Source organism: Micrasema longulum, unplaced genomic scaffold (assembly GCF_059751315.1).
Source record: "Micrasema longulum isolate JH-2025_06_02 unplaced genomic scaffold, ASM5975131v1 h1tg000572l, whole genome shotgun sequence".
NCBI classification, from domain to species: domain Eukaryota; kingdom Metazoa; phylum Arthropoda; class Insecta; order Trichoptera; family Brachycentridae; genus Micrasema; species Micrasema longulum.
In genome coordinates, this window is record NW_028277768.1 from 28,455 (window position 1) to 40,930 (window position 12,476).

The 12,476-nt window shown below is 31.5% G+C and overlaps 1 long non-coding RNA gene across 1 annotated transcript; it reads right to left on the reverse strand.

Moving 5' to 3' along the window:
- Positions 1 to 379: 379 nt before the first annotated feature.
- On the reverse strand, positions 380 to 10,991 carry LOC148280513 (uncharacterized). The gene is made up of 2 exons (XR_015822586.1): positions 10,896 to 10,991; positions 380 to 681 (listed from the first exon to the last, which is right to left on the reverse strand). It is a non-coding gene; the product is annotated as an uncharacterized LOC148280513 (long non-coding RNA).
- Between the last annotated feature and the right edge of the window lie 1,485 nt (positions 10,992 to 12,476).

Here is a 12,476-nt window from a genome sequence, read left to right on the forward strand (position 1 = left end):
AGAGCAGAATGCAAGGCTGAGTTAAGCATTATCGACAAAATTAAAAAAGGTCTTTTGCGATGGTTCGGTCATGTGGAGCGAATGAATGATGAAAGAACGGCTAAAAAGATTTATGATGCGAATGTGTCTGGTTGTAGAAGTCGAGGAAGGCCGAGAAAGATATGGCATGATCAAGTACAACAAATTCTTGAAAGTGGTCATGTGAAAAGTCGGAATAATCGACGTGCGTGCATGAGAAGATGTATGAATGTGAAGGAAGCAAAGGAAGTGTGCCAGGACAGAGTGGTGTGGCGTTCTATCCTCTCTGCCTACCCCTCCGGGGAAATGGCGTGATGGTTAGTTAGTTAGTTAGTTAGTTAATTAGTTAAAAAGGCAATGATGGATAAAAAATAAAAAATAAAATTTAAATTTATTTTCTATCAATTTTGGATAAGCAGAATTTCAATTCAAAACATTATTTATATTTTTAACATTTTGGTTATCATAGTTATGCTTGTATAAAGTATTAGTTCTTGCTTTAATTACAATATTTTTCGGTCGACCAGGTCTATCAGTTTCTTCATATCTAAAATTTTCAGTCTCATATGCACCAGATGCATTAAAAACGAATGCAATGAACAAAATTAACACAATTCCATAGGATAGTTTTTTTGACATAGTTTCTGAGAGAAATGAACCGTTCTGAAACAAACAAAATTACAATGTAATTAATAATCTGTTTGAAAGTCATAATACAACGGTTTTAATTTAAACGTGCACATGAGAGAGATAGTTCTAATCATCAGGAATTGCCACTGCCACTATGGATGCATCGTCTGCGAAGCATATGATGTTAACGATCTTATCTCCCGCTGTTCTAGATTTACCACTACCTCCATTCTGGAAAGCGTTTTTACAATATTTTTTTTTATGTAAGAAAAGTTTTTTGGCTTTGAGATTTGTTATAAAAATGTAAAACTTGCTTTGTTGTTTTGTTGTTCTGAATATGTGTGCTTTCAAAAAAATATAATATTATTTAAGTCCCTAATTGAGTTGTATTAATTCCCAGAAATTTCATTCATTTGTATTACTTATATGATTTATAAATAAATAAAAAATAATATTCAAATCTTTCAGCCTACAATATAGTCGTAAATACAAATATAAATAAAAACGAAAACATAAATATATTTTATTAAAAATAGCGTCGTAAATAATAAAGAAATATGTACTATAGTACCTACGTTGGCAATGTAAAAAATTATACATTATTTAAATGTACGCTAAAATTCAAGAGCAAACTTCGCAAGGTTCAAAAATACATATTATTTTACTTGTTTTATAGTACCTAGAAACGGTTGTTTAAATTGTTGTTTTAAATTTTATAACCTTCTCTGGTAATACTGTCTTTTGTCAAATTAATGATGATATTAACATATCACAACAGGGATGGAGAACACTCTAGAGAAGGGAATATGGAAGTCTAGGCATTTACATACAATCTTACTGACTCCCTAGGGGGTGAAATCCAGTCTTTGTCTACAAACATTTGGACAAACTCTTTTGTATTGGATTTATGATATGTTTTTTCATACTCTGTGATAATATTCATAATAATTATAATACGCCTTACACTCGAACAACGCTTACATTTTGTAAAAATTAACTTTAATATGAGAACAATATTTTGAATTTATCCAATTTTTTCCAAACAAGGACAGGATTCAACTCCCTGGGGAACCACAAGCCATGTAGATGCCTTGACTTCTTTATTATCTTCTCTAAAATGTTCTTCATCTCTGTTGTAATATGTTTATATTAACAGCTCCCCGAGGAGTTGAATCCAGTCCTTATCTATAAAAAATTGGATAAACTCAAAATATTGTTGATAAATCCACCTGGTCCACGAAGAGGTATAGAAATCGAAAAAAAATCATTCAGGCGTTGCCTAGTTTGTAAGTAAAATAATTCAATCAAATGAATCTCACTTGCATAAATAAAATTTTCAGCTCTTTCACTTCACAAACATCAACAGATGAAAGAATTGGAGGAATATACATGTAGAATGGGGCAGAATAGTGAATGTAATACAGTGTGTATATTGGCCACTTAACCCAGCCAATGACAGGTCATAAGCCCTGTGGATGCCTAGACTTCGATTATTACCTTCTCTAAAGGGTTCTTCATATCTGTTGTAATATGTTTAATAAGATGAGAGTTATCTCGCCAAACGTACGCGTATAGGGTTCTTCGCGAAAACATGAATTTACCGCGCAATATTCACAATTTTGCCATTGTTTGTACATTCTTAAATAAAATATTAAAATACTCTCACGTTACGAAAAGCACTGCCTTATGCATGGTTTGTTGCGTAAAAAGTAATTATGACAATAATTAATAGCAATAGTTCATAGATTTTTCAATCCTTATTTAAATATTCATGTTTTAATTACCACTTCGGCACGGAAATGAATATTTGAGAGGTTAGGAACGGTGGATTTGTTAAAAATTTAATTTTTCATTTGGTAAGTCAGCATAGCATATTTATGTGAATCGATGAATTTTTTTAAAGTGTTAAAGGTAACTTGCAAGAGAAGGTTAAACTGGCCTTGATTTCTTTAATAATGACTTTCGTGTTATCACTTTTAAAGTTCCAATCACGCCATTCGGGAATTAAGTTAGGAGCGAACCATAATTTGAACAATTAATTTTCAACAAATGTTCGTAACGAAACAACTCGTAGTTCCGCTAGTGTCGCTGTCGACTGATCAGCGATTTCGAGCTTCGAAACGCGTACTAGAACTTTAAGTATTTTTTCTGACTTAGTGAGGTGTGATTATTTGCTTTTTTTTCTTGGAAATCTGTTTTGCGTAAAATAAATGGATGTAGTTGCAAAGATGAACGAAAAATTGCGGCTAGAGGCCAAACTACTACATTTTGGATCAAAATCCTATTTTGAAAGATATCAGGAAGGGCTTTATAGAATGCGGAATGTCTCTTTGAATCTTCTCTTGATATCTGAGCCCCGATTACAAAGGGATGTTTCCGAAATCTTAAAATCGATTTTTTTTCACGAAAATGTCTATATTTGAACGAAAATTTGAAATATTTTCGTCAGTAACCTGCAAATGAAAACGCAATATCGTCTCCCTAAATTGTAAGCCACGTAACTAAATGGACAGCATCTTTTCAGAAGAGGCTTAAAACGTAATTTCTTCATTATTAAGATGAATAGTGGAATTTCAAAAATAAGTTTTTTTGCATATTTATTTATTTGTTTTTTTTTTTTTTTAATATTTGCTTTCTTATGATTTACCTAAATATTTAATTTTGAGGGCCATTTTCAACGAGTCGTAAATAACTCACTATTGGAAAATGGCAATCAAGTTGGGGTAGAGTGGGATTCGAACCACGGCCCTTTGAGCCGTGAGTCTGAGATACTAGCCACTGGACCACAACCCGATATATTTTATTTACGTATGCTAATTTAGTGTTTTTATCACTACCTCTTTTTTATTACCTTTCTAGATCCAATGAACGGATTCAAAGTTACATTAGTCAAGTTACACTTTAGAAAACAAATTATAATTCAGAAAAATCAAAATGAACAATAAAAAACAAATATGCAATAAGGAAAGTTATAGTTTTAACACAAACATCAATATATAATATATATCTGTCAAATGATTAGTTTTCATACGGAATGTTGGCGTAATACGTGTGGTAGTAAGCGGGTAAACTTTTTATAGGCTCTTGAAGATCTCTGATCTTTTGCTTTTTAATTTTAAGATGATATTTGTGAAGGCGTGATAATTTTTCGCAAGATTGAGGCCCAATGGAAACATTTCTCCGTTTGGGTAAGGGAGTCCAGTTTTTTATTTGCGTGCTGTTTTACCATCTGAAACTGTTTAACGCATTTTCAAGGTTTGCACCGAAGATGTAAAATAGTTTCAACTTTCAAATGGCATTCAAATTTCATTTTCGGCAAAATCGGGAGTTACGAGTTTTACTGTGACGATATTTTTTTAAAATTTTTTTTTTTAAGTTAAATATTTGCGTTCTTATAATTTACGCAAATATTTAATTTTGAGGGCCATTTTCAACGAGTTAATAACTCACTATTAGAAAATAGTAACCAAGTTGGGGTAGAGTGGGATTCGAACCACGGACCTTTGATCCGTGAGTCCGAGACACTAGCCACGGGACCACAACCCGGTTATTATTATATTAAATTTTTCGTAAAGAAAATTCTATGTTTTTTTATAGACGAGCGTAATCGTAGTACCGATTCGGGTAATAGAAGCTAAAAAAACGTATTCCCAACTGTCAAGACGCGTGCGGTCACTTTTAGACTATTTAACATAATCAAGAAAAGATTAAAAAACAAATTTCGAACTCGCAATTTAAAAATACGGCCGGCGTGATACAAAGTTCACAAAGAAGAGTGCGGTTTGTGTGTTATGGTGGCCTTATGATCTTATTAATTTGTTTCGTATCGTATCATATGAGAGTGGACGAGAGCAAAATATTTTATTTTATTTTATTTATTTCGATTACAAACATAAATACAGGTTAAATTAATATTTAAAAAAAAAACTATATAAAATGTATACAAAGTAGGGCCTGCCATACAATTATATGTATTCACTAAATAATACTGTAATAAAGCGACGACGGCTTAAAGTTTAAACTATATTAATAATAAATACTATATATTATAATAAGATAAATATGGTCAAAACAAGGAGAAAGTGGAAAGGAAGGAAATTGATAAGGAGTGGTAAAGGATGATTTAAGGAAAGTAAGAGTGGAAAATTGCATTTGATTTAATAATTACATGAATGAAGAGCATAAATCAAGCCTTTTATTTCTCTTCTGTACATATTGTATGGAGTGTTAAATATATCAAGACTATTAAAGTTTTGGTTAAATGCTTCACATATACGAGGGATCATAGAATGTTTTCGATGATAAGTTTTAATTGTACGAATATAGAAAATATCAGAGAGTCTAGTTGGCCTGGAGGGGACACGGTAAGCAAGTAGATTAATGAGCTCCGGGGAATCGAATTTATAATTTATAATCAATTAAAATATGGTTTTGATTGCGTTAGAATGAGATGGACATATGACGAACGAAGGAAATTACTAAACGAAATTGTGACAGAATAAGCCTGCTGATCTAAAAAAGATGCCTGGGGGCGTTCTGGTGCTCCAGAGTAGTAACTAACGTTTTCTATCACTGTCCACATAAGGGAGTTTGAAATGGGTGAAGGATTTATTTATTCATTTTATTTATACTTCTCTTTGTCCCTACCTTGTAGACCATGAGGGGGTGGTTTTAGAGCGACAGTGAATGGGACATTGAAAGTTGTAAATGTAAATATTTGTTCGCGCTTTTCCTTACTGAATTTGGTTAGTAAAGGATGAAATATAATCAATTCGTAATGAAAAAAAAAAGATTGCTTGCTTGTATGTGTGAATCCGAAGAAAGATATGTTGTCTTCAAAACGGATTTGGGTATGTGGTGGATGCTTTCAATGCTGATCTAAACGTTCGCGGTACGAGAAAGGCGCAAAACGAGTTCGTTGTCATAATTTTGCGATATCTACCCACGTCCAAAGATAGGTAGTGTAGGATAGACAATCTTTTGGGAATTGTTCGGAATTTTGGGAAATGACAAGACTATGGGACAAAGTAGGTAGGGTGAAGGGTAAGTGGATTTTCATCCCACTGACGTCCATCCAGCCAAAAATCATGAAATTTCTCTTTCAACCCTTCGCAAACCACACGGTTATTAATTACTAAAAAAAACTGGACACAAACTTTAAATTTGTCAATGCATTTTTTAGAATCAAGCAGAGTTTAAACTTCGGACCTCTCGGGGGCAATAACAAATACTATCTTCATCGGTACATACCGAGACGGTATACTAAATTTTATACTGTCTCTACCTAACTTTGTATGCTCTACGAAAATTTACTCCGCATTCCTTTCTTAGTTAAAATTTAAAATTGTTCTCATCAACATTTTAAATAGGTTTCTATGGTAAAAAAATAACCACTTTAAAGCGATTGGAAACTCAAATATATCACAAAATTCTCGCTTGAACATGACTTTTTTACGGTTTTTGACAATCAAGGCGATTGGCTTTGATTGACCGGCTCTTTTGAAATTTCGATTCGTACACCCCGGAAAACATTAAAAAAGTTGGAAAAAGTATTAAAACAAAATTTGTTTTTTTATGGTGGCAATGTTTTCACGGCTGGATGCTATAACGTGTTAAAAGAGCAGCATCTAGTCACTACATCTACCCATAGGATTCAAAACAGACACTTATGTAAGATATTATTGTTATCAAAAACATTTTTCACTTTGTGGTATGACAGTTAAATTCCTGACGATGAGGTAGTAACCTCGAAACCGGTCGAAGTGTAATTTAAAAAAAAAAAAAAAAAATTAAGTGGTTTATACAAACTTATGTAAGAATTTAATTTGACTTCAAAATTAACTTATTTCTCTGTAATGTTTTAAACAGGCTTTTGAAAAAAAAATGGCCATCTCTGAACGATAAATAAATTAAATTAATTTTAATTAAAGCAAAAACTGATCGGTGGAACAAAACTTTTGTCATTTTTAATGGGATATTAGACCCGTCGGTAGATACCGGTGTACCTACCTTAAAACTTTAAGATAGAGCGTCGGTAGTGTATCTTCGTAATCGCTAGGGAAAATTTATCTTCAGCTATACCGTCACGGTGAAGATATGACCTCCTTAACTTCCCATTGTAATCGCGGGTCTAGCATGAGCCACACAATCACGCAACCTGACAGTTTCCTGATGTTTTTGAATTTCGTAAAAGTTAATTCAATTTAATATTTTAAGTCTTAATTCGTTAAATGTCACTATTTTTTAGTGAAACAGGTCAATTAATAGTTAACTTTTTTATATTTCAAATCTGAGAAATTAATTCAATTGCGTGAAATTATTTCATTTTAATTATGACGTGTTAAAACAACACAAAAAATTGTCAGAATGTAATATTTTCAGGCCTATTAATTTTAATCAAACGTGTTTGTTTTCTTTTTTTATTTAAAGTACCGTTTGTTTTTTTTTATTTCGTGACTTCTCAAAACGTAATCCGCTGTATCTTTGAAATAGAAAATAAAACATTTATATGAATTTTGCTTTTAAAAAAAATCTTAAACATTGATTTATGGTTTCATGTTTATAAAACATAAAATTACTAACTACAAAATAATCTAAATGATTACGCATTTTTATTACGTAAATTTATTTCCTTCTTTTTTAATTTTGGTACAATCTGTAACTTGTTTAGCAATAAAATGTGTTATTTGTTAATTTATTTCATTCGTTACATTTATGATGGCGTTCATGTATTGATATTTATTTAAGTATTGTTTTATTCAATGAATTATAAATAAATAAAATTTTCCTAATTTCTTTTGCAATTAACTGATTAATTTATTTACTATCTTATTCTTCGTCAATAATTGACTAATATAACATAATTTATTGTGAAGTTAATTGATTTTTTTAATTACCAGTATGCAAATTTATAAAATTATTTTCATACGTAATTTATTAATTTCGACGGTATAAAGGCTACATGACTAATGCACCATAAAGTACCTCATTTTAATAATTGGAATAAAGATCAGAAGGTCCGAGGTTCAAACCCCGCTATACCAAAATTTAATTCGTATGTCTAACATATTTATTTATTATTAAATAAAGTGTCTCCAAAATTAAAATTCTTGATAAATCATTTGAATGCTCTCTGAAACCACTGACTGACCATCTTATCTTCAGGTAATAAAAACGATAAAAGTACGCTGCAATTGGTGTACCAATGCAGTGCCCTACGCACCATTAGGTGCAGAAAAGAGCTCATGAATGGTGATATTTTTTTTTAAAATACGTCTTGTTTTAAATATAATAAATAATAAAAGTAATTAAATAAATTAAAGTAGGTACCAAAAGGAGCCAATATTAAAAGAGCATAAAATGTTTAAAAAATTAGAAAACATTTTTTTTTTTTAATTATGAATTGAGACTAATAAATGTAAATGAAGTTCTAATGCAACTAATTTTAATTTCAAATAAATATATCTATAAATATATCTATATATATATGCTGAATATTATATGTTGATGTGCAAAACAGTCAGGATAACAAACCAATATTGAATCAACTGCTCCACAAGTGTATACCTTATTTAATGTTTTTATTCTTTCATAGTGCGTTTTGTAAAATAAGTAATATAGATGTACATAAATCAATTATAAACATAAATACGTAGTGTTTAAAACTATCTAATAATTTTGTTAATTATCCCCTAATTATTAAGTTAGCCTTCTTCGTTTATTCTCAAATGTAAAAATATTATAAAAAAAGTTTTTTGTTTTTATTATTAAATATAGTTTATAATGGAGAAAATATTACAAAGAAAAGTTGAATGTTTCAGATTGAAGTATAGAGTTGGAAAAATAGGGATGAAAGTAGGCTAAATGCTATTGAAATGCGATCTCTCAGGCAAATGTGTGGTAAAACTATGTACGATACATGCACAAGTGTTGAGATCCGTACATTATGTAACGCTAAGATAAGCACTATAGACAAAATCAAGAATGGAGCTCTGCGCTGGTTTGGACATGTCGAGCAAATGAACAGCGAAAAAACGGCTAAGCATATTTACAATACGAATATTGATGCACGCAGAAATAGAGGAAGACCGAAAAAGACATGGCATGACCAAATCCAACAAATACTAAAAGATAGACACGTTAAAAGTCGGAATAATCAGCTCGCGTGCATGAGAAGATGCATGCATGTAGCGTTAACAAGATCTGTATGCAAATATGAGGTGATGTGGCATACTATCCTCTCTGCCTACCCTTACGGTGAAACGACGTGATGGTTTGTTGTTGTTGTTATAAGAAAAGTTGAAGTAAAACGCAGTGCAGAAAGATGGCGAATATCCTGGCTTAAAAACATAATATAGTTCTTCTGCTCTAAATTCTTATTTAGAACAACTGCGTATAAAATAGAATCGGGTTGTGGTCTTGTGGTTAGTGTCTTAGACTCAAGAATCAAAGGTTCGTGGTTCGTGGTTCGAACCCCACTCTACCCCAACTTGATTCCCATTTTCTAATAGTGAGTTATTTGCAACTCGTTGAAAATGGCCCCTTAAAATAAAATATTTGGGTAAATCATAAGAACGCGGATATTTATTTTATAAAAAAAAATAAAAATACCAGGCCGCGATTATGAACGGCTATCTTCATCGGTATATGCTAAGACGGTATAAACTAATATCTGTTTTTTTGTACGAAAGTGTGTATATTTGTATGAAAATTCAAAGTATCTTCGTCGGTAACCGGTAATTGAACATGTAAAGAATAAACAATTGTAAAAATTTTGTAGTATATTTTTCATACAGAAAACTTTATTTTACCTTGTAGATAAAATTGAAGATATAATTTAACTTCCCGTCAGAATACGAACCCTGGACGATAACCGTGAGTGGCACCATAACTATAACAATAAAGGTAAATACCTAACTGAAAAAAGTTGAGGTGTAGTGTTAAGCGCGTTTGCCTAGCATGGTAGAAGTCTTAGGTTCGATTCCCACCATGGTTGACATGAATTAATTTACAAATGTGTTTTTACGACTAAAATATTTTTGTATTAATCCCGGGACTAGCACCTTAACCGTAGACTGATCATCTTTTCGTCATGTAACAAAAATAGTGCGGAAAGGGAATGATGATGATGTAGTTAGTAGGATAATTAGCTTCACTTAGGCCCGGTTGTTTGATCGTTAGTACAAGTAGAGTTTTACTATAGTTTAATTTACAAACGATTTTGGTTTTACTATCGTTCTACTATCAGTGCGTTGTTTCACCCGCATTTTGACTATAGTCAAATGTAACCACTGGTTTTTCGATTCCAAAGCTCAAAAATTGAATATAGTTCTTTATTCATTTTTTTACAAATGGTTACACTGTGGAATGTGACTTTGAAAACGTCAAAACACCAAACAAATTAAACCACGTGACAACATGGCATGGGTACTGAGTAAACGAAACAAAATAACATCGGTTAACATAATCTTATAATATATTTTATTTTTATTTTATATAATAAAATAAAATCCGAGTTACAATAACAATATTATAATATCTTATTTGAAAGCCAATGATAAGAATGATAAGAAAAATTAAATGACAACTAAAATACTGTCAATCCAACAAGATAGCAAATTTTAGCTCTGGAATATTATAATGTGGGAATATAATGTAATATTTATATGTTCTTTGTTCATGCCATTATTTATAATTTTAAAAAATATCCAAAACATTTTTTAAAACTAACCGAATTATTTTTAAAAAGAAGACAAGATTTGACTGGCACAAAATTGTCCGTCCGAGGTTTGGTGGAATAATACTGCCAAATTGTTTTCAAAATGTTTTCGTTTTCTTGACAATAAGTACAAAATGTTGTCATTGAAAGAACCCTCTGATTTATATTGATCATAATAAGCGTAATCCATTCCGTATTCGTAAATAAAAGCAAAACTGAGAGACGTGAGCAAATAACGACACCCGGTAAACGTCAAAAAATGACGCCATCTTGATTATTCTACTAAAGTAAAACGTTTTACTCGCCAAAATTAGTGGGTAAAATTTTTAACTAATGGTTAGACTTTTACTATCCACCGTTAGTTACTATGGATGAAACAACCCATTTTGTCATTTTTTTACTATTACTACGGATTTTTTACTATTACTAACGATCGAACAACCGGGCCTTATACAATATTGATTATCATTTATTAAAAAAGAGAAATAAACCGATTAAATTTTGGTAATACTGAAATGTCTTTATTTACCTTCAAATGGTTATACAAATTTCAATGAGATTCAGAGTTTTTTTTATTTATGGAAACCACACCACGAGGCCATAGCGACTGTTATAACGCTGTTCCTTTCCAATGCACTTATTTCTAGCATAAAACTCATATCGAGAGATTCAGAGATCGCAAACATTGTTTTTTAAGTAATCAATCCGCCAAAACACTTTTCAAAAAATAGATTATAAAAATGAGAATCTTGAAAATATAAAAGATTTACCAAAATATTACTAAACACGTTTTTGTTTTTATTTATTTGACACTTTTTATACATATACAATATATATACATATAAGGGCCGGCATATTGCCTTAAGGCAATTTCTTCCTACCTACAATTTTATACAAAAATTAAAAGCAAAGATTAACAAAAATAGATATACATATAAAAAAAAATAACACTATACTATGAAGAGAGGAAAGAAGAAGAATAAAGGAACAATTTTAATATTTAGATAGTGACATTTCAATCTTGACTTAAATGTAAATAATGAAGGGGCGTCTCTAACATTAGTGGGTAGATTATTCCACAATCGAGCGGCTACTACTGTGAAAGAGGAGGCAACAAAATTAGAGCGATGACAGGGTATTAAAAGGGTTCTCTCGTTACTAGAACGAAGAGATAGTCCGTGTTGTGAAAGAGGTTGGAAGAGCTCTCTTAAATAAACAGGCGAAGTGAGGTTATTTAAAGTATTGTGAAGAAGTGATAGAATGTGAATGTTTCTTCTATGTCTGATACTGAGCCAGTGTAGTTGCGTGCGATACTCGGTTATGTGGTCAAATTTGCGAAGATTAAAAATATAACGAATACAAATATTCTGCAATCGTTCTGACTTATCAAGTAATTCAGAGTTAGCATCTGGATAACATACATCCGCATAGTCGAGGAGTGGAAAAAGTAAGCTCTGGACTAATGTTTGCTTAACATTAATTTGCAAGAAATTCTGTAATGTTTTAAGTGAGTAGATTGCGATAAAGATAAGTTATTAAATTGAAAAAAAAAAAAATGGAACGCTGAATTTTCGTTTCATATGAATATTTTCTACGTCGCGGTTAGCAATAATTTTGGAAGACTACGATCGTTGATCCTGGTAGTAAGTGGCGGGCAGCAGAGGTAGAGAAAAGGTCGAGCGATCAGCGCTTCGGTACTTTTACAGGCTTACCTACGTCACTGATCCTCTGAATTGCCAACGTTGAAACTGTCGCGTTCGTAGGCTATGCTTGACGGTATTTACTTCTGAGGCACTACATACGCTTTAGTCACAACGCCATTTAAAGTTTATTTACTATAGTAAACGCCATCTTTTTTATGTACACCTGTTTTTCGTGTTTCAAATTATTTACCCGATAGCACTGACGACACCTATAGATTAGAATAAAAATAAGAGTAGTAGCACGAAAACGAATACATAGTTACCAAGTATGTTTATTGATGCCCGGGCTGCATTCGACTATCATGCATATGCTAACAATAATTGGAGGACACTTTTTTTGTCATATTAAAATGTTATATTTTAACGCTAACAATATTAATTAGTTTTTGGTGGATCCCTATCAGATT